We start from the raw sequence: 23,370 nt of genomic DNA on the forward strand, positions 1-23,370 counted from the left end.
AGCTGTCCTTTGGCCCTTCAGTTATGTCTTTAAGTAGTACCTGCCCTTCACACTTCCTGGAACTTCCTGAAAGACTGCTTAGTGTGCCACTCAGACATAGCTGTGATCAGAAATAAGAAATGAATGAGACATACCCTGATCTACTTTTACCACCTACATACACAAAATAAAATATTAAAACATAAATTAATTGGTTAATAAAAAGATAAGTGGCCTTGAGGAAGCAGATGGGGGGCTCTCACAATGAAGAGTAGAGCAGAGACCTCACATAGACTTTACACAGGCCAGAAGTAAACAACCCACACAGGCAAGGGAACATATGCTAAGGTCGTTGAATAGAAATAGAATTTGTGGCAGGGCAGTTGAAACCCAGTACCACTGACACAAATGAACAACTCCACGGTCCAATGATGAGCTTGAGGGCTAATGTTCCATGAGCCTAAGGAATGAGAAGTAGGGTTCCCAGGGCCTCCAGAGGCCCATGTGAAGTCCTTTGATTGTAGCATCAATTTCCTCACCTCTCTCTGGCCTCTGCAAAGGAACCGAAGCTATCATCATTACCCTGCCTTTATTAAAGACTTGCTCTGCCAACAGTCAGGCGGAGGCTCTAGTTCTTTTTTCAGTCACCTGAATGGCAGGTTGAATGGGTTTAATGGCTCTATGATGATGACAGAGAAGGTTGGTGACTAACTCACCCAACCGACTTGTTTCTTGTCCTGCTTGATCAACCTTGTCAAACAGCTGGGCATGTGCTAGGTCCAGCACATTGTGCAATTGCACAAGCATGTGTTTGTGCAGTCAGGCTTGCATTCAGAAGGCCCCTTCCAGGGCCCTGCTCTGGGGATGACTCACATTCTCAGTGACTTGTCCTCCACAGGTACACTTGTGACTACCCCATCTTCTGACACTCTTTTACCTCTGGATTTCAGTGGCCCTCCACTGTTGCCCTCAAGGTGGAAGGGACTGCAGGCTCAGCACACAGTGCTCCATTTGGACTGACCTTATTTGTGTTTCTGTGAGCTCAGAGCCTTTGGCTTGAGATTGGGCAAACTGCTTAAGCTCTTTCTTTCTTTCTTTCTTTCTTTCTTTCTTTCTTTCTTTCTTTCTTTTTCTTTTTCTTTCTTTCCTTCTTTTGCTTTTTTGAGACAGGGTTTCTCTGTGTAGCTCTGGAGCCTATCCTGGCACTCGCTCTGGAGACCAGACTGGCCTTGAACTCACAGAGATCTGCCTGCCTCTGCCTCCCAAGTGCTGGGTTAAAGGAGTGTGCCACCAATGCCTGGCACTTAAGCTGTTTCTTAAGCAACAGCACTTGCCTCATTAAGTTGTGAGAATTAAATGAGCCAACAACACTTAAAATAGTGTCTGGAATTCAGTAGACAGTAGTTAACAATTAGCTCTCTCAGGCAGGTGTGGTTGTTCACGCTTTTAATACCAGCACTGGGGAGGCAGAGAGGCGGGTGGAACTCTGTAAATGCCAGGCCAGCCTGGTCTTATAAGGCTAGATTCAGGACAGCTAGGGCTGTTATACAGAGAAACCCTGTCTCAAAACAAGGTGGTAGTGTATGCCTTTAATCCCAGAACTCGAATCAGAAGGCAGAAGCAGGCAGATCTCTGTGAGTTCCAGGCCAGACTGATCTATAGAGCCATTTCCAAGACAGCCTCCAAAGCTATAGAGAAATCCTGTCTCGAAATACCAACCAAACAAAAAACAATTAGCTCTATTTCTGTCTCTCTCTCTCTCTCTCTCTCTCTCTCTCTCTCTCTCTCTCTCTCTCTCTCTCTCTCTGTGTGTGTGTGTGTGTGTGTGTGTGTGTGTGTGTGCGTGTGCTTTGCTGAGAAAATTCACACACTAGACAAATGTTCTACCACTGAGCCCTAGTTAGCTTCTCAGTCATGTTTCCTTAAAAGAAACATTACAAGGTGTGGTAGTACTCCTTTGTAATCCCAGGATTCAGGAGGCATAGCAAGTTTGACTACCACAGTTCAAGGCCAGACTGGTGTATATATCTAGTCCTAGGTCAGCTGGGGCCATAGACTGAGACAGAGACAGAGACAAAGACACAGAAACAGAGTCAGAGACAGAGAGATAGAATTATAAAATAATCTACAAATTTAAAAACCATGATATTAAACATTTAGAAAAGTAACAAGCCAGCTAGATATGGACAAAGTGGTTCATTCCATATTGCCAGCTGCTTAGGAGGCTGAAGGCAGTAACTTGCATCTAGGAAGGTTGTATTTTGTTTTGTTTTGTTTGTAGATGTTATGTTTATGTGTATGAGTCTTTTGCCTGCATGAATGTAAATGCACAGCATACACATAGTACTTACGGAAGTTAAGAAGAAGGCTAGAACTGGAGTTACAGGTGGTTGGAAGCTACTATGTAGGTGCTGGGAGCAGAACCCAGGTCCTCTGAAAAAGCAACAAATGTTCTTTACCACTGAGCCATCTCTCCAGGCCCTTTGTTTGTTTTACTTTTGGGGTTTGTTGCTGTTATTTTGTTTTGTTCGAGACAGTCTCACCAAGTAACTCTACAGGCTGTCCTTGAACTCACAGAGAGCCACCTATCTCAGCCTTCAAAATGCTGGGATTAAAGACATACCACCAGGTCTCTTGGGTTTATTTGTGTTTAAGATTTATTTTTTAATTTTTATTTGTGTGTGTGTGTGTGTGTGTGTGTGTGTGTGAGAGAGAGAGAGAGAGAGAGAGAGAGAGAGAGAGAGAGAGAGAGAGAGGATATAAGTGCATAGAGGCCAGAACTAGATTCCCTGGAGCTGCCATCACAGGCAAATGATACGATACTCAGGTCCTCTACAAGAGCAGTACAGCGCTCTGAGCCATCTCTTTGGCCTGAGTCTAGTAGTTTAAGACCTAACAGGACAAAACCTCATTTCAGAAAATAAAGTAACAAGTATCATTTATGTCAAAGCCCATTATTATAAAGTATCTGGCTCCATTAACAGTAAAGGAACCTCTAAAACAGGATGCTGTGGATATTAGATGTTTGCAACCTGAAATCTAAATCACATGAAATGAAATGTATTTAAAGAGAATTTTTTGTTTATTTATATATATTATTACTGTGTCTGTGTGTGCATGCTGTGGGTAGGCCCAATTGTCACAGAGTACTAGTAGAGCTTTGTTTAGTCTCTTCTTTCCTTCCAACCTTACATAGGTTCCAGAAATTGGACTCAGATTGCCAGGCTTTGGGGCAAGGACCTTACCACTGAGCCATATATATATATATATATATAATATATAATATATATATATATATTCTATCCATCATATATATCTATCCATCTATACATCCATCTATCTATCTAACTTTTACTGTTTGGTAATGGACACCAGTGTCTTAAGCATGTAAGGGAAGTGTAAGAGTTCAGGCATTATGCTGGCCTGCCCCTGTCACCTGGCAGAATGCACCTAGGCAGTACTCTGGTCAGCCCAGGGTTCCTTGAGTACTAGTCTGCACGCAGGTGCAAAGGACCCCTTTAAAAGAAAGACCTCCGCCCACTTTCGTTCTCTTTCTGGCTTTTCTCTCTCTCCCCTGTGCTGCTGTCTTTCTGCTCTTTTCCAGCTCTCTTCCCGCTGTTCCCCTGGGGCAGACAGGGCTTTTCCTGTCTCCCTTTTCTCTTCTGTCCTCTCTCTCATCTCTGTCTAAGTCTCTTACCTCTTTTCTCTTTCCTTTTCCCTCCCTCCCCTTTCTAATAAAACTTTTCACTTAAGCTCTGTCTTCCTGGCATGTTTGTCCCTCCCACTTAATCACCCTTGCCTGCCATGGAATCAGCCAAGGTCCCTCAAAGGAAGTGCTCCACCCCTGAGCCGTGGCTCAAGCCCACAAATTATCTCTCTCTTTCCTTCTCCACTGCACAGACCTCATGTCCTCAACCTCTACTTAGATCACAAATCTTAAAGTGACTTTTCACTGAACTCTTCTTCATTATTCAAAACTCAGTGTATATCTGGGCCCTGTGGTACAAGCCTTTGATGACAGCATTCAGGAGGCAGAGGCAGACAGATCTCTGAATTCAAGGCCAGCATAGTGAGTTCCAAGTCAGCCAGAACTGCAGTCAATGTGACTTTTTGATTTTGGGTTTTTTTTTTTTTTTTTTTTTTTTTTGGTGCTGGGAATCGAACATCAGGACACTTGCATGCTAGACAAGCACTCTACCACTAAGCTACACCTCCAGTCCTAGAACTGCATAGTGAAACACTGTCTCAAAATAAATAAATAAATAAATAAATAAATAAATAAATGCCCAGTGTATGCCCATGCTTCCTCCCAATGGCCCTGAATACTCACCCGCTATATGCTTTTTTTTTTAATGTTCTAACCTATTTTTAAGTCCTGTGTAGAAAAAAACAACAAAAAATTATTATTCATGATGATGTGTGTATAATATCTGTCTGTGAATAGGGAGAGAGAATAACTCAGGAATTGATTCTCTCCTTCCACTGTGGTTCTGAGAATGCAAATCAAGATGCCAAACATGGTCTCACTGTGTAGCTCTGGCCGTCCAGGAACTCACTATGACCAGGCTGACCTCAAACTCACACACATCCTCCTGCCTCTGCCTCCCAAGTTCTAGGATTAAAGGTGTGCGCCACTATACCCAGCTCACACCTATTTTTAAGAAATATGAGGTGGGGAGACTGGAGAAATGGGTCAGTGGTTAAGAGCACTGGCTGCTCTTCTAGAGGAGCTGGGCTGGGTTCCCAGCACCCACCTGGTAGTTCATACCCCTCCAGTTCTGAAGGAGCCTCCACCCTCTTCTGGCCTCTGGGGACATTACACACGTGTGAATAGACTTACATGTGGGCAAAACACACACACACGCAGTAAATAAAAGTAAATAAAATGTTTCTTTAAACTTACAGCTGGAAAGAAACGTAAGGAGTGAGGGTTGGCGGTAGAGTGCGTGCTGACCGGGGCGAGGCCATCAGCTACAGGCTCAGCAATGAGAAAACCTAATGTGTGAATACAGCGATGCCAGTGTATGGTGCGCCCAGGGCTGTTTGTACCTGTGTGTGACTTTTTCCAGAAGACTTGATACAAACAATGTCTGCCACCAGCTCATAATCTAAACCAGAAGGTACACATTTGGAAATAATTAAATATCCTTGGCTCATTAAATCTTGTCATTTGGGAAGTGGTTACAATAATGTGGTCGTTTTTCTGCCAACCCCTAAGCCCAGAGCATCAGTCTGTGAAGTATTAGCATGTGAACCTGTTTATTAGCCACTAACTGCCAACTGCACTGAGGTACTTTGCTGTTTCAAACAACCATCAACCGGAGCGTTTAATTCTCTATACCCTGGGTCCCAAATACTGTGCAACAGAGCGGGGTGTGGTGGCGTGTGTGTTAGGGTTTCGAGGCAGAGGCCAGAGTACCTTGGCAGCTTGGAGCCAGGGAACACCACACAGTCACACTATGCAACAAGCCACACTTAAGAGGTTTGTGGGGGAGGGGTACACAGAGGACGCCTCTGAGTGAGGGTGTAAGGGAAAAAGAGGGCTGGAAGCGAAGGTGCTGGCTTTTTGTAAAAGCACATAGGGTATGCAACTCTTGGCGACAGTGGAAATGTGTAGGATTTTGGCAGCTGGTGATGATGTGGCCTCTGTCTCTGGGTTATTGAAGGTGGGCTTGAGGGGTGGAGTTTTCCAGCAATGTGCATGTTTATCTGAAAGGGAGAGGCAGGAGTATTAGGAGTTCCTTGTTACCCACGGCTACATATCAAGTTTGAGGTTAACCTGGAATGAGACCTTTTCCCAAAAGAAGCTTCTGGCAATACTTTTGTTACTACCCAGTCCACTGTCCCTTGCCATGTATGTAATAAACTCATTTTCTTCCTGAAAAAAAAAATATATATATATATATACATATATATATATATATATATATATATATATAAAAGACAATGGAATTTTAAGATATCATCATTGCATAGTGGCTTTAAAAAATAAAGATTTGTGTAAATGTGTCTGTGTAAATGTATGTGTACATGTGTGTACACAGGATGCCTGGCTGGTTACTTGAGTGCTGGGACCTGCACTCCAGACATCATCATTGCACAGTGTGCTGGTTAGTTATAACTGTCAACTTGACATACCCTAGAATTGCCTGGAAAGAGGGTCTTAATGAGGAATTTTCAGGGCTGCAGAGATGGTTCAGTGGTTAAGAGTACTGGCTGAAGCTGGGTGTTGGTGTCGTATGCCTTTAATCCCAGCACTTGGAAGGCAGAGGCAGGTGGATCTCTGTGAGTTCGAGGATAGGCTCCAAAGCAATACAGAGAAACCCTGTCTCAAAAAACAAAACAAACAAATAAAAAAACAAAAACAAATAAAAGCACTGGCTGCTCTTCAAGAGGACCCAGGTTTAATTCCCAGCACCTACATGGCAGGTCACAACTGTCTATAACTCCAGCTGAAGGGGATCTGACACCCTCACACAGACATACATGCAAAACACCAATGTACATAAAATAAGAATAAATGATTTTTTTTTCAAAAGCCCTGTTTTCTAGATGAGTTGGCCTGTGGGCATGTTTGGGGGTTGGGTGTCTTGGTTGTTCACTGATACAGGAGCATCTAGCCCCTATGAGGAGCACTGCTCCCAAGGCAGGAGGTCCTGAATGGTATAAAAGAGGAGAAAGCCAGCTGAGAGCTAGAAGATGGGGGGAGCATGTAGGCATCCTTTCCCTTTGCTTTTGAGGATGGATGCAATTTTGCTATCTGTTTGAAGCTCTTGATTGGCTTTCCCACTGCAATAGACTAAGGCCTAGAGTGGTAAGGGGAAATAGTCCCTTTCTACCCTAAGTTGTTTCTCATTGAAGTATTTTAATTTTTTTTTTTTTTTTGGTAGCACAGCAACAGACATCAAACTGAAACATACAGCAAGTGCTCTTAACCACTGAGTCACCTCATCAGCTGACTCCCCACCCCCAACCCCTGCCCCTTGGACAGAGTCCCTTGTATTCTAGACTAGCCTTGATCTTACAGTGTAGCAGAGGAGGGTTGTGAACTCATGACCTTCCTGCTCCACCGCCTGAGTGGTGAGATTCCTAGCTGAGCTACATCCCCAGCCAGAAACAGCTTTCATGTTACTGGGTTTTCAAGTCACTGGGGGAAGGTGTGTGAGGTATTCTGAGCAAAGGCCTACTGAGGTGAATAGGGGATGGGGGCACCCCTCGGGAGGCAGGCAGAAGTCCGCAAGAAGAGTAGGGAAAGGCTGAAGGTGGGAGGTTCGGTCCTTTGAATGTGGATATGCCCTGCAAAGATCTCTGTGTTAGAGATTTGGCTCCCATGGTGATGCTACTGTGGAGGTCACTGTGGAGCACACTCCTGGAGAGAACTGTGAGATTCCAGACCCTTCCTGTCTTTCTCAAGATGGAGCCCCAAACAACGAGACTCCTAGATCTTAGACTAAAAGCTTCAAAACTGTAGCAGGGCCCCCAGACCTTAGCACAACTTACTCCATGATGGAAGGACCATTCAGGCTGTAAAACTCGACATGTAGACAGCACTACCTGCCAAAACTAAAATGAAGATCTAATCCATCAAAGTCCACAGTCCTGGGAGAGTCTCTAATGTACTAACTTTGCTTTTTGGCTTCTGGAGTTCTGCTTCTGGCTAACTGCTCTTGTTAACTGAAGTATGTCAACCCAGAATGTGAGTGTTGTGCTTATAAGCTCATCCTGAGAAAGGCTCAGTGCTGCAGTGGGATCCTGAACACCCAGAGTGGTCACCAGCTGGCTAATAAAGACTTTGTATTGGTTCAAATCCATGTCTGAGCAGTCTTCTCTGGTGGATACCCCACAACAAAAACCAGAAGTGAAAAGACCTTTACTTAGGCCAGAGAGATGGTTTATTGCTTAAAAAATACACTTGCTATGTGGCAAAACCAAACCCATGGAAAAAGAGAGAAGTGACTGCCACTTGAGTGTCATATCATATGCATGTCTACACACACACACACACACACACACACACACCATACACACACACACACACCATACACATACAGAGTAATAAAATAAAAATAAAATCCTTTCTCTCTGTAAGAGAATTGCCTCAGGAAGCTTACTATAATAATGCAAGGTAACTAATACAAGGGACTATAGACAGCCTTTTTAAGGGAAGGCTTGTTTCTGTTTATGCTTGAGGACGTGTTCAAGAGCCAACACATTACAACAGACTGGAAGCCCCAGAGCTGGGAACTAGCCCAGCTGTGTTTCCTTTGGTCTGTGTTTAAATACTTATTTTCTTTATTTGCCAAATGCTTCCAGTGCTGACAGTTAATTCACTTAATCCTCACAACACCCTCATGAACTAGATACTATTGACAGATTCTGCAGATAAAGATCCTCAGGTACAGAGAAAAATTAGTTATGTTTCCTGGGGATCACAGCTATTACGTATAAAGGCCAGGACTTACCAGGCATGATGGAGCAAGCCTGTAATTCCAGGGGATGGAAACTGGAGGCAGGAAGACCAGGAGTTCAGGGTCATCATGGCTCATTTTCTCAAAATAACAACAAACAATAAACAAGCAGCCAAAATTAGAAACTAAGACTTCCCTTTTATATAAGTCCATCACATCTACTTTTTGCTCACTGTGTAAACTTTAAAAATTAAAGTTACATATATATATATATATATATATATATATTATATATTATATATATTACACACACACACACACACACACACACGTGTGTGTGTGTGTGTGTGTGTGTGCGCGCACGCACGCCAAGCTGTGGTGGTGCCACACACTTTTAATCCCAGCACTTGGGAGACAGAGGTAAGTGGATCTCTGAGATTGAGGCCTGCCTGGTCTACAGATCGAGTTCCAGGATGGCCAGAGCTATACAGAGAAAATATGTCTCAAAGAAAAACAAAACAAAAAAAAAAGCAACAAAACAAAAAGCCAGATCTTTTGTTTTTTTTTTTTCTGAGAAATCTAACCCTGCTCACTCGAGTTTCTGGCCTACCACTTGCCCTCTGTTTTGATCTGCTCCTATGTTTCCACTGCCTATCTGAGCACGTATGAAGCAAGCAGGTAAATTGCTTGCTTCAAAGCCTGGCATCCTGAGTTCCATTCCCAGAACCCACAGTGGAAGAAGAGAATCAATTCCTGAAAGTTGTCCTCTGTCCATATATTTGAAGGAATATGCACAAGTGAAGCTAGAATTCTTTCTAGTATATAAAAATATGTAAACCAATTCTGTGAAGGACTTCAGTTACTCACAGTAATAAAAAATGAGCCAGCTGGGTGGTAGTGGCGCACGCCTTTAGTCCCAGCAGAGAGACTTGGGAGGCAGAGACAGGCAGATCCTGAGTTTGGGGCCAGCCTGGTCTACAGGGCCAGTTCCAGGACAGCCAAGGCTACACAGAGAAATACTTTTTTGAAAAACCAAACCCCAAAACAAAAACAAACAAATGAACAAAAAGAATAATTACACTGGGTATTACACTGGGCACAGTGGCACACCTATCCCAGCTACTTAGAAGACTGAGGCAGAAGGATTGCTGTCTAGGAGCTCAAGATCAGCCTGAGAAACACAATGAGACCTGTGTTAGTCACATTTTTTGTTGATATGACAGATACTCAAGACAAACTGTTGAGAAGAGCGTCTCTTGGCCTCAAGCTGCCCTGCTCCACTGTTATAACAAGAAGAGCACACGGTCAAGGAAAGTTCTGCCTCATGCTAACCAAGAAACTCACCAAAAACTCTCTTATAGGCACACACTAATCTAGTCTGTATCTGCCACTACCAAAGTAGCTTCCTTGCTCTTTACATTCAGCAGAAATATGGATCATAAGCTTCTACATGGCCTCTGGTGACAGTACAGAACACTGCTCCTGGCTGTTGGCAGGGCCCTCAGAGGCAGCCAGGACCACAGACATCAACATGGCTCTTGATGACTGTGCAGGTCACTCACTTCAGTGTGGCCCCTGGCAACAGCATGGACCCAGATATCACCATGGCCCCAGGTGGTAGCTCAGGCCATGGGTATCTGCATGGCCTTTGGTTATAAAAAAGACCATGGACATCAACCCAAACCCTATAGGTTGTAGTAGGAACAAGTAGGCCAACATGGCCCTCAGTGGCAGTATGGGTCCAGACATCACCATGACCTCAGGTGGCAGCTCAGGCCACTCGGATCAGTATGGCCCCCAAGCAGCCAGATGGCACATGGTTATCAACATGGCTTCAGTCTGTGGTATAGATCACGGACATCCAAATGGCACCGGCCATGAACACCACCACAGGTCCCGGCTGCAGTAAGACCACTGACCCAGACATGGCCCTGGGCAGCAGCACAGACCTGGACATCATTATAACTTCAGGTTGGGGGTTGGTAGTTCTTATTACTAATCCTAGCTCTTGGGTTGTAGAGGCAGGAGGACCAGAAGTTCAAGGTCATCCTCAGCCATAGATTGAGTTCAACTCCTACCTGGGATACATGAGACCCTGTCTCAGAAGGAAAAGGAAGGAAGGAAGGAAGGATGGAAGGAAGGAAGGACAATGGAAAGGAAGGGAAGGAAGAAAGAGAAAAGAAAATCAATTCCCTATGCAATATAAAACTTAAGAAGCCCTCGTCATTAAACATGTGATGGTATATGCTGTCAATCCCAGCACTTAGGAGGCAGATTTGGGCAGATCTCTGTGAGCTTCATCTACATAGGGAGTTCTAGGCCAGCCAGGGTGATGTTGTGGGACCCTGTCTCTACAAAATAAAACAAACAGCAACAAAAAGCCTCATGTGATGATCAATCTTCATTGTCAATTTGGAGACATAGTTCTGGTCTCTGGACCAGAGATGTAGCACGAATTCTAATTGGTCTTAATAATGAAAACCGGGAGTCAGGTATTAGGGGGTGAAATCAGAAAGGTCAGAGAAGCAGAGCAGCCAGCCACTAGAGCTCTTACCTCTACCAAATCCTCAGACTTAAAAGATACCAAGCTACTGTCTCCTCTTGCCTTATATTCCTCTGTCTGCCCAGCCATCTCACTTCCTGTCTGTCTGTACAGACCTCCAGACTTCTATGGCTAACTAGCGTCTAGCTCTGCCCTCTGATCTTCAGGCAAGCTTTATTTGTTAGAGTACAAACAAGATATCACAACATTTCACCTTTCTTGTCTAAAATTTAAAAAGGTTATAATTAAATCAGTATAAGAAAAACTATATGAAATAAGTACAATAACTATGTACAATATATGAGGCAATAAATACATCAACAATGTCTAGTCCGTTTGCATTTGACAAATTCAGAGAAAATACTCCATTATCTATCTTATTTTGGTGAGTTGTATTTAATTCACTCTCTATTCTAACTTGCATTCCCAAAACTAACTTTTTTTTTTTTTTTTTTTTTTGAGACAGGGTTTCTCTGTGGCTTTGGAGGCTGTCCTAGAACTAGCTCTTATAGGACAGGCTGGTCTCGAATTCACAGAAATCCTCCTGTGTCAAAAACTAACTTTTAATGTCTCTCAACCCTATACACTTTACACATCATTAGTGAATTTCTTTTCTGAATTTGTTAACAAGGAAAACTATAAAGTCTTTAACTCCATCGGAGACCTGAGAAGGAAATAATATTACCTGAGCAAGCAGGAAGTGCAATTAAGCAACTTCTGAAAAATGTGAGAAATGACAGAAACAGCTGGCTGCCTGAACAGTCACCTAAGATTCCTCTGCAACACTGGGACATCCATCTTCGGCCTACAGGACTAGACAGGGTTTCTCTGTGTAGCTTTGGAGCCTATCCTGGCACTCGCTCTGGAGACCAGGCTGGCCTCGAACTCACAGAGATCCACCTGCCTCTGCCTCCCGAGTGCACCACCAATGCCCAGCTGGTAATAATAACTTTCAAGGACTAGAAATTTAACTGAAGAGGGAAAACTCACCTTGATGTGGGTGTTACCATCCCATGAGCTAGTTTCAGGATCTGAAAGAGGAGAGATGGCTTAACAGTTAAGAGCACTGCTGTTCTTGTAGGAGACTAGGATTCAATTCCAGATCCCACAAGGCAGCTCACAACCTTTTCCAACTCTGATTCCAAGAGATCCAATGTCTTCTCAACTCTGCAGGCACTAGGTAGACATGTGGTGCACATACATACATACATACAGCCAAAACATCCATACACATAAAATAAAAACAAATTTTAGGAAAGAAAGAAAGATCTCACTAGAGTTGGTGTGTATCTCAGTAGTAGACCATTTGCTTAGTATGCTCAAGACAAGACCCTCAGCATCTGGTATATAGACCCTGTCTCAAGAACCCTGCCCCTCACTCCATCCCTGGAAAGAAAAAAAAAGATCATTTCTCTTCCTTTTCTCCATCCCCTGCTGAATCTCAGATGAAATCTTATCCCTACCTTAAGAACAGTTTCCAGAAAGCAGTTGTGACTGTCTGTGAGGACAAGATGGAGTCAATTAAGGGAATTACCTCAGCTCTTTGGGCTCCAACCCTTCACCCACAAGAGGGATAAAAGCAATAGATTACATTCCAAGATTAGACTGTGGTTATCCTCTGACTGCAACCTGATGAAAGACCCCAAGCCACACTGACCCCCAAGCCATGCAAGATTCCTGAACACTACAAACTATGAGGAAATGAATACTGTTTTAAGCAGGTAAGTTTTGAATGATTTGTTATACGATAAAGTATAGTACCGGATGACAGACAGCCTATGAACTCACAGAGTAACATGAATATAATTTGATGTGAGCATGTGCTTGCAAAAGTCTTCATCTAGTCTCTGTTGGTGCACTCTATCAGAAATGTCAGGACAGGGCTGTTGAGACGGTCAAACCTGACCATCTACATACCATCCACAGGTCCCACATGGTGGAAGGAGAGTACAGACTTATTCAGTTGTCCTCTGACCTCTGCGTGTGCTGTGGCATCCACATGCTCCCACACATGTAATTTTTTTAAAAAGAATATCAAAACAGGAATCTGAGGACCTGAGAGGAAAAACTCAAAGTGCTTTAAGTCCCCATGAGGAGGATTCAAAGCCGGCATCAGGATTCCAGACATGAAGCCCTGGACAATGTTCCTTGCTGCTGGTGAACAGCCAGAGATGTGCACAGATGTATCCCTTTGCTGGTTGCAGGATAAAGAAGCCAGGAAATAAATCCCCAAGAAATCAGCATCAGGGCTGGGGATGTAGCTCACTGGTGGACCATGCTGACCATGCCCAATGTCTCAACCCCAGGAAAATAAGTAGTTGAGCAAGCAAATAAACAAAATGAAAATGCAAACAAAATACACACTTGGAGGCTGGGGATTCCGTGGATGGGCAGAGCACCTACCTACCATGTGGAAGGACCTGTGCTCCATCCCCAGTGCCACAGAACCCAAGAACAAAACAAAACTATACCACTGTCCCTGATGGGGAAGACCTTTACGTTTCTCTTATTGGTTGATGAATAAAACATGGTTGGCCAATAAGAAAGGAAGATAGGCAGGACTAGGAGGGGAAGATCCTGGGAAAGGAGGCAGATGGAGCCAGACAGAGTCGAGATGCTGCCGAAGGAGTAACAACATGCCGGGGCATTACTGGGTAAGCCACAGCCTTGTGGCAATACATAGATTGATAGAAATGGGTTAATAATTAGAACAGAGCTAGCCAATAAGAAGCCTTAGTCACTGTCCAACAGTTTTATAATTTAAATAAGTCTCTGTGTGTTCATTTGGGGGCTCATGGGCTGTGGGACCTGCCGGGCCAAGAATCTCCCTTAACAAACTCTCCAGTTGGTCACATACTTCTCAATCCTTTCTATTTATTTGTTTATTTATTTAGTTTATTTCCAGACAGGGTTTCCCTGTGCAGCTCTGGCTGTCCTGGAACTCTCTCTGTAGACTGGGCTGGCCTTGAACTAAGAGATGCCTCTGCCTCTAGAGTAGATAAATGGTGAGATTACTTCTGTCATAGGGGTTGGCAATCTTGAACCTGCTAGAACAGAAACAGGAAGGAAGTCAGGGAAATTGGAGGCAGAGAGGGTCTGGTTAAGAAGTTAGTCCATTGTTAACAAGATGCTGTGCTACCAGCCCCAGGAGGGGCACATTTATACTTTGGAGAAGTGACCCTGCCCTAAAATCATGCAACTTCCTGTCAGCTCACTTCTGTCCAGCTCACATGCTAGGAAAGTGCTCTAGTTTCCTTTCTGCCACTGATGAGTTCTGGGAGGAAAGGTTTATTTTAGGTTACAGTTAACTTCAGGTCAGTCCATATTGTGATGGAGTCACAACAGCAAGAGGTCGAAACAGTTACTCACACAGCTATAGCCAAGAACAGAGACAAATGTGTGCGTGTGTGCTTAGTACACAGCTAGCTTTCTCAAACTCGTGACTAGTTGTTATAATATGGCGCAAGGTGGGACGTGGCAGATCCCATGACAGGTGAGGGACAAACCCGCCAGGCCAGAAGTTTTATTGGGGGAAAGGAAAGGGAGTGGAGAAAGGGAAGGGAAAAGGGGGAGAGAGAGAAAGAAGAGAGGAACAGGGAAGGTCCTGCCTGACCCTTTAGAGGAACAGTGGGAAAGAAAGAGTGAAAGTGGGCAGAGTTTGTCTCTTAAAGAAACCTTTGCACCTTTCTGCAGACTATATAGTGACATAGCAGCCATAGGACCCTGGGCTGGCCAGGGTACTGCCTGAGTACATCCTACCAGGTGACAGGGAGCAGGCCAGCATAACACCCGATTCCTAACACTAGTGCCATCCACTTTGAGGCTGGCTCTTCCCACATCAGTTAAGGCAATCAAGATAATCCCCAACAAATATGCTCACAGGCCAACTCAAGGTAAACAGGCTCTCACTGGGTGTGCCGATATGACAATAAAAACTGGCTATCACAGACAGTATTCTACCAGTGCTTTCAACCTTCTGTCTCTGTCTCATTTCAGAAGGCATCCAGTATGAACTAGATCGGGCACTTCGGGTGCTACAATGATGAAAATACTGAGTTATGGCTCCCCAGAGGAGTGTGGTCAGGACCTGGGAATTCTACTGCAAGCTAAACTGCTAGCCCTCTTCCTTTAATCTTAACTGCTTCCTTGAAGGCCCCAACTCCAAATGCAGTTCTGGCAGGAGTTGAGACTTTAGCCTAAAACACATGGGGGTGGTGCACCTGTGTACAATCTCCATCTTGCTATCACAGTGAACAGTAACATCATCAGTTCAACCCTGTTTCTGGGGCTTTCAACTTGTTTTCCTTTTCCTAGAGACTGTGGTCGCATTCACAGGAGAGACTCAACACATCTCTCTGTTGAATTGGCAACATTCCGATTTAAAAGAATCCTGTGCTTGGGCAGATTGCTCAGTGGGTAAGAGCACTTGCTATGTAAGCATAAGGATGTAAACTCCAACTCCCAGGACCCGTGGAAAAGTTGACCATGACCTCACATGCCTGTAACCCCAGCAGTGAGGGGCAGAGACAGGTTGATCTCGAGAAGAAGCTGGCTAGCAAACCTAGCCAAAATGGCAAGGTTCCCCCCACTTTATCATAATACTGGGTTCTATAAGAAAGCAGGCTGAGCAAGCCATGGGGAGCAAGCCACTAAGCAGCACCCCTCCATGGCCTCTGCAACAGCTCCTGCCTCCAGAATCCTGCCCTGCTTGAGTTAAGGTCCTGACTTCCTTTGATAATGACCACTTTAAAAGACCCCCGCCCATTTACAATCTCACAGAGAAACACTGTCTCAGAAAAAAAAAAGATAAACAAATAACAAATAAATAAATAAATAAATAAATAAGCAAAAGACAAAAAAAGAAAGAAAGTAAATTCTGAGGGCCCTGCCTTGGGCCTGGTGCCTACACCCCTGCCCCCTAGTTTACAACATCCCAGTAATTAGACGACACTGGAGCCTGCTGCTGGGGCAAAGAAAGAAAAATAGAGAAACCCAGAACTGCTGTGCCAGAGAGCACAGTTGGGTAAGGGATATGGGTGCCCAAAACAATGGCAGGAGGGGACACTTGGGGACCAGTCACAGCTGTAAGTGTTTGTAACAAACTGCCAAAGCTGAGACAAACAGCCTTGCCACTTCACGGTGACTGCCCATCGCAAAAGAAAGACAATATTTGCCTCTTTCCTCTGGGGAGGAAGTTCGGTTCAGCGATTGTGGCGATTGGACAGCTTGAGGTAATGGCTCTGCCTCTGGCTGGGATCAGGGTCAGAGTGATGAAGAATGGGGGCAGAACTTCCTCCTGGGTCCCAAGTGGTTCAGAACAAACCGTGGCCAGCTGGCCACAGCCCTGTGTCGGCCTCTGGTAGACCCCAAAGGAGGAATCTGATGGAGGCTGCCCAGGGGTCTGCTTCCACATCAATTTTTTTTTTGGGGGGGGGCACTGAACCAACACAGAGAAGCCAAGCTCTGTATCCATAATCAACAACCACAAGCCTTCTTTGTACTGCTGTTTCTTTTATGTAGCTATTATGAAATTTCAAATCATCAAAGTATTTTCTATAGCTTCTTTGTTGAGACAGGGTCTTGCTGTGGAGCCCAGGCTGGCCTTGAACTCACCATCCTCTAGCCTTCGCTTCAGGAGTTCTGGCCTTCTGAGCATGTGTTACCGTGCCTGGGTTCACACTGTATATCCACCAAATGGTTATATCCACTACCCTAGCTTTGCTGAGTCTTTCAGGGTGGGTTTTTGTTCTGTCTTGTCTTTACTCTTATTAGTCCTGCTGGGAAAAGCCAGGGCCTCACACATGCCCATCACATGGTCCACAGCTCAGTCACACCAGCACACCTTGCAGGAGGTAGTTGTTGAAGAGACAGGAGCTCTTTATTTTCCCTGGTCTGTACCTCAGGTCCTGGACTCAGGGGGTCCTTATGCTTCAGCCCACACCACTATGCCAGCTTGCATCACCATGCTCAGTCTGCACGACCATGCTCATCCTGCCTGACCATCCTTGGTCTCCATGACCATGCTTGGCCTGCATGCTGAATGCTGGTCTTCAGTCATCATTGCTGTCTCCTGAACCTTTATCAGGTGCTCAATAAATTTGCATTGTTCATTTTAACACATTTGGACACATTTCAAAGCTTGTGTAGTGGCTCTGGGGGGTATCTGCTTCTGGGCCCCTCACCCCTTTTTTTCCTATGATTTGTTTTTAAAGTTATCATGCTAAGCTTGCTCTCCTTCAATATGAAGACAATCCCTTCCAGGTTGAGAGAGCTTAGCTGAAACATGCCTCGTGAAAAATAAATGGTTGATTGAAGCTAAAAGCTCTCTGGACAGCGAGGAATCTAACTACCAGCTAGAAGAAGGCTGTTTCCAAGCTCTTCAAGGTCTAAGAAGAATGATTTGGTGTACAGCCCAAGGACACATAGCCAGTCACCTCCAGAGCTAGGGCTAGACTTCCTGATTTATAACAAGACCTCCACCTTTGCAGTGAAGAGCTAGGTTGTCAGGTGTGAGTGACCTCAGCTTCTGCCCCTGCAGCTTTTGCCAGGCCTGCACTTTTGCTCTTCCTTCTGTTCCGACTCAGACAAAGGATGGCACAAGACCGGCAACTTGAATTCCATCTCTGGAACCTGTGTAAAAGTGGAGTGAGAGAAACGTCCCAAGGTTGTATCCCAGACTCCCACATGTGTGCCATGGCACTGCCTCCTCCTCCCCCAACAATAACAGTGAAAGTTTTAGCCCCATAGGCTCTGCTCATTTTCTCTCTTCTGCATCCTGGTTCCAATTTCCCCTCTATGAGTTCTCCTGTTGTGTCTGGAGAGATGGCTCAGCAGTTAAGAGCACTGGCTGCTCCTCCAAAGGTCCTGAGTTCAATTCCCAGTAACCACATGGGTGGCTCACAGCCATCCGTTATGAGATCTGATGCCCTCTTCTGGCCTGCAGGCAAACGTGCAGATGGAGCACCCCACTCATACCCCCTCCCCCCAAAAAGAGAGAAAGAAAATGAGTTGTCTTGTCCCCATAGAAACATAACCAGGTGGGGCAGCAGATGTAGCTCAGTTGGTGGCATGCTGGCCCGAAGTCCTAACATGCAGGAAGCCCTGGGTTCAATCCCCAGTACTACATAAACTGGGCATGGGGCCAAAGACCTGTAATTCCAACACTCAGAAGGTTGAGGCAGGAGGACCAGATGTTCAAGGTTATCCTTAGCGTGTAGTGAACCCAAGGCCAGCCTGAGCTACTTGAAACTCTGGAGTTTTTTGTTTGTTTGTTTTCCTTTGTTTATTTTTGTTGTTGTTGTTTTATCTCCTCCTCTTCTTTTCTCTCCCTGGAATTCTGCCAATACCCCCTGCCTACCTATTGGCCATTCAGCTTCTTATTACACCAATCACAGCAATGCATCTTCACACAGTGTACAAATATCCCACTACAGTAGGCTACTGTGACCTGGGGTATCTTCAACACCCCTTCCCCATTCTGTTTTCTCCAGTGAGAGTGTCCTGGGAGAAAGGACCTATTTACCTCTGTAGAAGGCTGAAGCTGTGGTATAAGGGAGATGGCAAGGAGACATGGAGGATGTCGGACCTACAGAATGAAAGAAAGGTAAAAAGTCATGAGGCAAAACATAGATTAATATAAATGGGTTAATTTAGGTTATAAGAGCTAATGGGCTGGTTGTGGTGGTGCACGCCAGTAGGATTTGCTGAAGGAAGCAGAGGCAGGAGGATCATGAGTTTGAGGCCAGCCTGGGCTACACATTTGACAGGCAGTGGTGGCGCACACCTTTGATCCCAGCACTCGGGAGGCAGAGGCAGGCAGATCTCTGTGAGTTCAAGACCAGTCTGGTCTACAAAACAAAAGAGCTAGTTCCAGGACAACCTCCAAAGCCACAGAGAAACCCTGTCTCAAAAAAAAAAAAAAAAAAAAAAAAAAAAAAAAAAGAGTTAAGGGACAAGCCTAAGCTAAGGCCCATCTTTCATAGTTAATGATAGGTCTCCGTGTTACTACTTCAGAGCTGGGTGGCAGGACAGAGAAAGGCTCATTACATCCTACCCTCCCACCTCCAGCAGCCTCCTGCAGTTCTCTCTACACTTGGCTTTTCCCAGGAGGAGCTTCCTCCTAACCTCAGGGTCTTTTGACACTTGGGATCAGTGACAAGCCCCCTTTTTCCTGTTGGCCTGAAAATGCAGGAGACAAAACACCAGACAACCACAGAACTTTCACTGCAGAAAGTCTCTGGGTCTGCCCTTCAATACAGAAGCAGGCTGGTTCAATGGCTATACCAAGACTGCCAGACCCTGGGCATTCGATCAGGGTGGCCTTGAAACTGGCAGAGAACAGACTGATGGAGACAGGAAGCAAACAGTTTGTGAATGGGTCATTGGGTGTAATTTTGCTTCCTTGGACCTTTTGCTCCTTGGCTGTGAGACGGACCAAACTATTCAGAATATGTAATGCATCCCACAACAGAGCAAACAGCCTCAGATGAGAACACGGCTCTATCATCTGGGTCCAAGGCAGGAGGCACCTGGGCTATGCGTTCTGCACAATGGGGTATATGATAAAACCATTGAGTCTCATAGATGTCCACTGTGTGTTCCTTTCACTGTAAAACAGTGTTTGTGGGACACTGATTAACATTGACCAGATCTAGAACCTTCTAACCTGGGCCTTTGGACTTGCCTGTGAGGATTATTTTGCTCACATCCATGGAGGTGGGAAGACAGCAATACCATTCCACAGACTGAGATCAAAGAAAAATCGAGGAGCTGGCAAGATGGCTCAGTAGTTAAGAGTTCTGGCTGCACCCGGCAGTGGTGGCACACGCCTTTAATCCCAGCACTCAGGAGGCAAAGGCAGGAAGATCTCTGTGAGTTCGAGGCCAGCCTGGTCTCCAGAAAGAGTGCCAGGATAGGCTCCAAAGCTACACAGAGAAACCCTGTCTCGAAAAACCAAATAATAATAATAATAATAATAATAATAATAATAATAATAATAATTTATTTTTATTTTATGTGCATTGGTGTTTTGCCTGTCTGTATGTTTGTGTGATGGTGTTGGATATTGGAGTTACAGACAACTGTTAGATGCATGTGGGTGCTGGGAATTGAACCTGAGTCCTCTGGAAGAGCAATTAGTGCTCTTAACTGCTGAGCCATCTCTCCAGCCCTCATTTTTTAAGGGAACTGTTTTGCAGCTTAGCACTTTACTTTTATATGTCTCCTTTACTTTAGTGGAGACTGCTTGTCAGGAAACTATGGACACTTATACAAAACAGGCAATAAGCGGCCTCAAGGATGTAATCTGCTTATTTACTGTTATTATTTTACAGGACATTGTTTGGGTTGGTTGTGTGTCCCAAGCAGAGAAGACGGCTCCAGCTGTTTTGGAGCTACAAGCCATCTGGGTGAAACGAGATGTGGTACTCATGAGAATCCATTCAGAGCAATAAAGCCAAATAAGGGATGCAGAGATGCTCTGCTCACGTAGTATTATGGTGTACGGGGGGGGGGGGGGGGGCGTGCCCCTGGCCCTTCCCCTTAGTCTCTTTGGAAAAAAAGCATTCTGTGCAGTAAGAGACATGGTCAGTGCTTATGTGTGAAGGGAAGGATTAGGGTTACAGAAGCTGAGCCCTGACACAGCAGGATCCTGGCAGGAAGGGGAGGGCTCACCACGATGCTGGCATCTGCAAAGGAAGAGGATCTTGTAGGGTGAAGGGTTTATGGTCACTCTCTGTGACCACTGAGGACAGACCTGGTTAGGAAAGCCACAAGTTCACACTCCCAGGCGCCTAACATTACTGGGAGATGCACTTCCTCAATGTCACATAAATCACAGAATTTCACAGCCGAAGGAGCCTCTCTGCTGCTATCACTAATCCGGTCTCTTCCCCCTGACCTCCTAGTCTTCTCCCAGACCAGGAGGTAGACAGCCTAAATGACATTAACTGCAAACAGATGCAGTGTTGGTTGGTAATCCCTGAGACAATATGCAGCCCTTTTTCTGGCAACATGCCTCAGCTCTCCAGGCTACTTCTCAGGAGTTTCCTTTACCTGGGATTCTTCCCCACCTGCTGTGTGCATGCGTGTGTGTGTGTGTGTGTGTGTGTGTGTGTGTGTGTACATGCTCACACGCCTTCATACCACCCCACGTTTAACATGGCAGCAGTGATAAACAGTGAATCATTTCTGGAACAAAGTTTATGATATCTCAGTATCATCCCTGCTCTCTGCTTCTCAGGACCTTACAGATGCCTTTGCTGTAGTGTTAATGTTCCAGTACTTTCCACTCAACCAAAAAAGGCCTTGAACTGTCTCCCACACAAGCCAGCCATGCGGGACCTGACTCTGGAAGAGCAGGCTGTTGCCTTTGAAATGTGATCAAGGCACTGGGCTTTCATACCCCCACCACTGCTGTCTTAACTCAACCATTCATTCACCTAGACTCTGTCAACTTCCCGGTTCCTTGTCTCACCTCCATTTTTTTTTTTTTTTCATTTTATTTCCTTTGATGGTTGTTTGTGTGGTGGCGGCCCACGCCTTTAGTCTCAGCGCTCAGGAGGCAGAGGCAGGAGGATCTCTGTGCGTTCAAGGTCAGCCTGGTCTACAGAGTAAATTCCAGAACACTCAGGGCTGTTACACAGAGAAACCCTGTCTTGAAACACGAAGAGGGGGGTATACTGGTAGAAACTCACTGAATGACTTTGATGACCAACCTATTGGTATGGCAGTCATAGTTTGAAATGCAGTAGACAGGAGTTTTCACACCAGTCCCTCCTGGGTTACCCACTTGAAAGCTGTCCCTTTATATACTAGGCTTGTCCTATTGCCCATCATATCCCCCTTTCCCCCCATGTGCTGAGCCCTGGAGTCAGTGCCTTGGCCAGCTGAGGAGCCTCTGCTCAGGGACTGTAGAGTATGTCTCGGAGCATCGGTGAGCACCTTTTGCGTGATATTGATAGTGTATGTAGCACGTATGCGTGTTATTGACAGTTCTCCTTTAGCAGCCTGCATTGCACCTCCTGGAGCTCACAGAAGCTAGCCATCCATCAGAGAGGAGGCCCCCAACTCAGTTCCAGCCTGCTTTCTCCTTAGCCGGTTACTAAGGGGCAACCAAAGTACACAGTGCCTTCAGCGGCAGTGTCTCAGCATCCGGTTCTCAAGTGCCAATCATGTATCCTCCGGAAGGATTTAGACACTCCTTTGCCAACACCGAATGAAAAAGGAATAAAAAGGAAAGGAAAGGACACGGCTGCTCCAAGGTATGGTGGAGGAGAAAGTTTACCATAGATAAGAGGAGGAGTGTGGTGAGGGGTATGAATGGACAGCTGGGACATGAGCAGACTGAGCTGGGCCATGTTGGTGTGGGGGGGGGCGGGGGATGACAGGGAGAGGTGAGAGGAGAATGAGATGAAGCAGTCACATGGCGGAAAAGTACAAAAGGGGCATGGGTAACCAAAATGGCTGGATTATGTAGGGAAGAGACTCTGGGGGAAGGGGTTGGAGAGTTCAGGATAGGGACTGAAGGATGCTGGGAGGACCTGGCAGCCAAGTCCACTTTGATATGTTAACTAGGCACCTCTAGAATTTGTCCCAGAGTTTGGGACTTAACACCTCATAGGAAAGTAGTGTGGCACTGGGATTTTATGGCTTCTGAGAATGTCTTTCCCTATGCATGCAAGGTACCTTAATTCAAACTGTCAAACCATTGTTTTAACATTTACAGTTGCAGGCTATTGGGAGATTTTTCTCATTCACCTTATTGTAAGTTGTCCTGCCTTGCCCGACCAGAAAGTGGCCCCAAATTTTGCAGCTACGCCTGACCCTGGCATCCTGTGTGAACCCATTTCCCATCCTTGCTCTTTGAGGTGTGCTTGGATGTCTTGCAGATGCTTTCTTCTTTCTTTCTTTAAGAAAAATTTTATTAGCGTTTAAGAGAAAAGTAACAAGGCAGGCAGTCTGTAAATCTTGGCAGCTGCCCAGAGGAGAAAGATGAGGAAGAGGAGAGAGAAAGCCATGTTTTGTGTAAGCAGCCATGGAAGCCCCAGTTGTGGAACTGGGAAATGGAACTGAAAAAGTTAAAAAAGAAGAAAAAGAAAAAGCTAGTCTTTTCGGAGTCCTGACTCGGATCTTAGCTTTTTTTTAGATGCTTTTCTTGGTTTTCCAAAGATTGATTTTTGTTTTGTTTTGTTTTGTTTGTGAGACAGGGTTTCTCTGTGTAGCCCTAACTGTCCTGGAACTAGCTCTTGTAGACCAGACTGGCCTTGAACTTAGAGATCCACCTGCCTCTGCCTCCCAAGTGTTAGGATTAAAGGTATGCATCACACTGCCCCCGCAAGACTGATACTTTTAAAATTAGTTATGTGGATCTGTCTCTGTGTGCGTGGTGCTCACAGAAGCCAGAAGTATCAGGTCTCCTGGAGATGGAGTTCCAGGCAGTTG

Source organism: Cricetulus griseus, chromosome 8 (genome assembly GCF_003668045.3).
Source record: "Cricetulus griseus strain 17A/GY chromosome 8, alternate assembly CriGri-PICRH-1.0, whole genome shotgun sequence".
Lineage (NCBI taxonomy): Eukaryota > Metazoa > Chordata > Mammalia > Rodentia > Cricetidae > Cricetulus > Cricetulus griseus.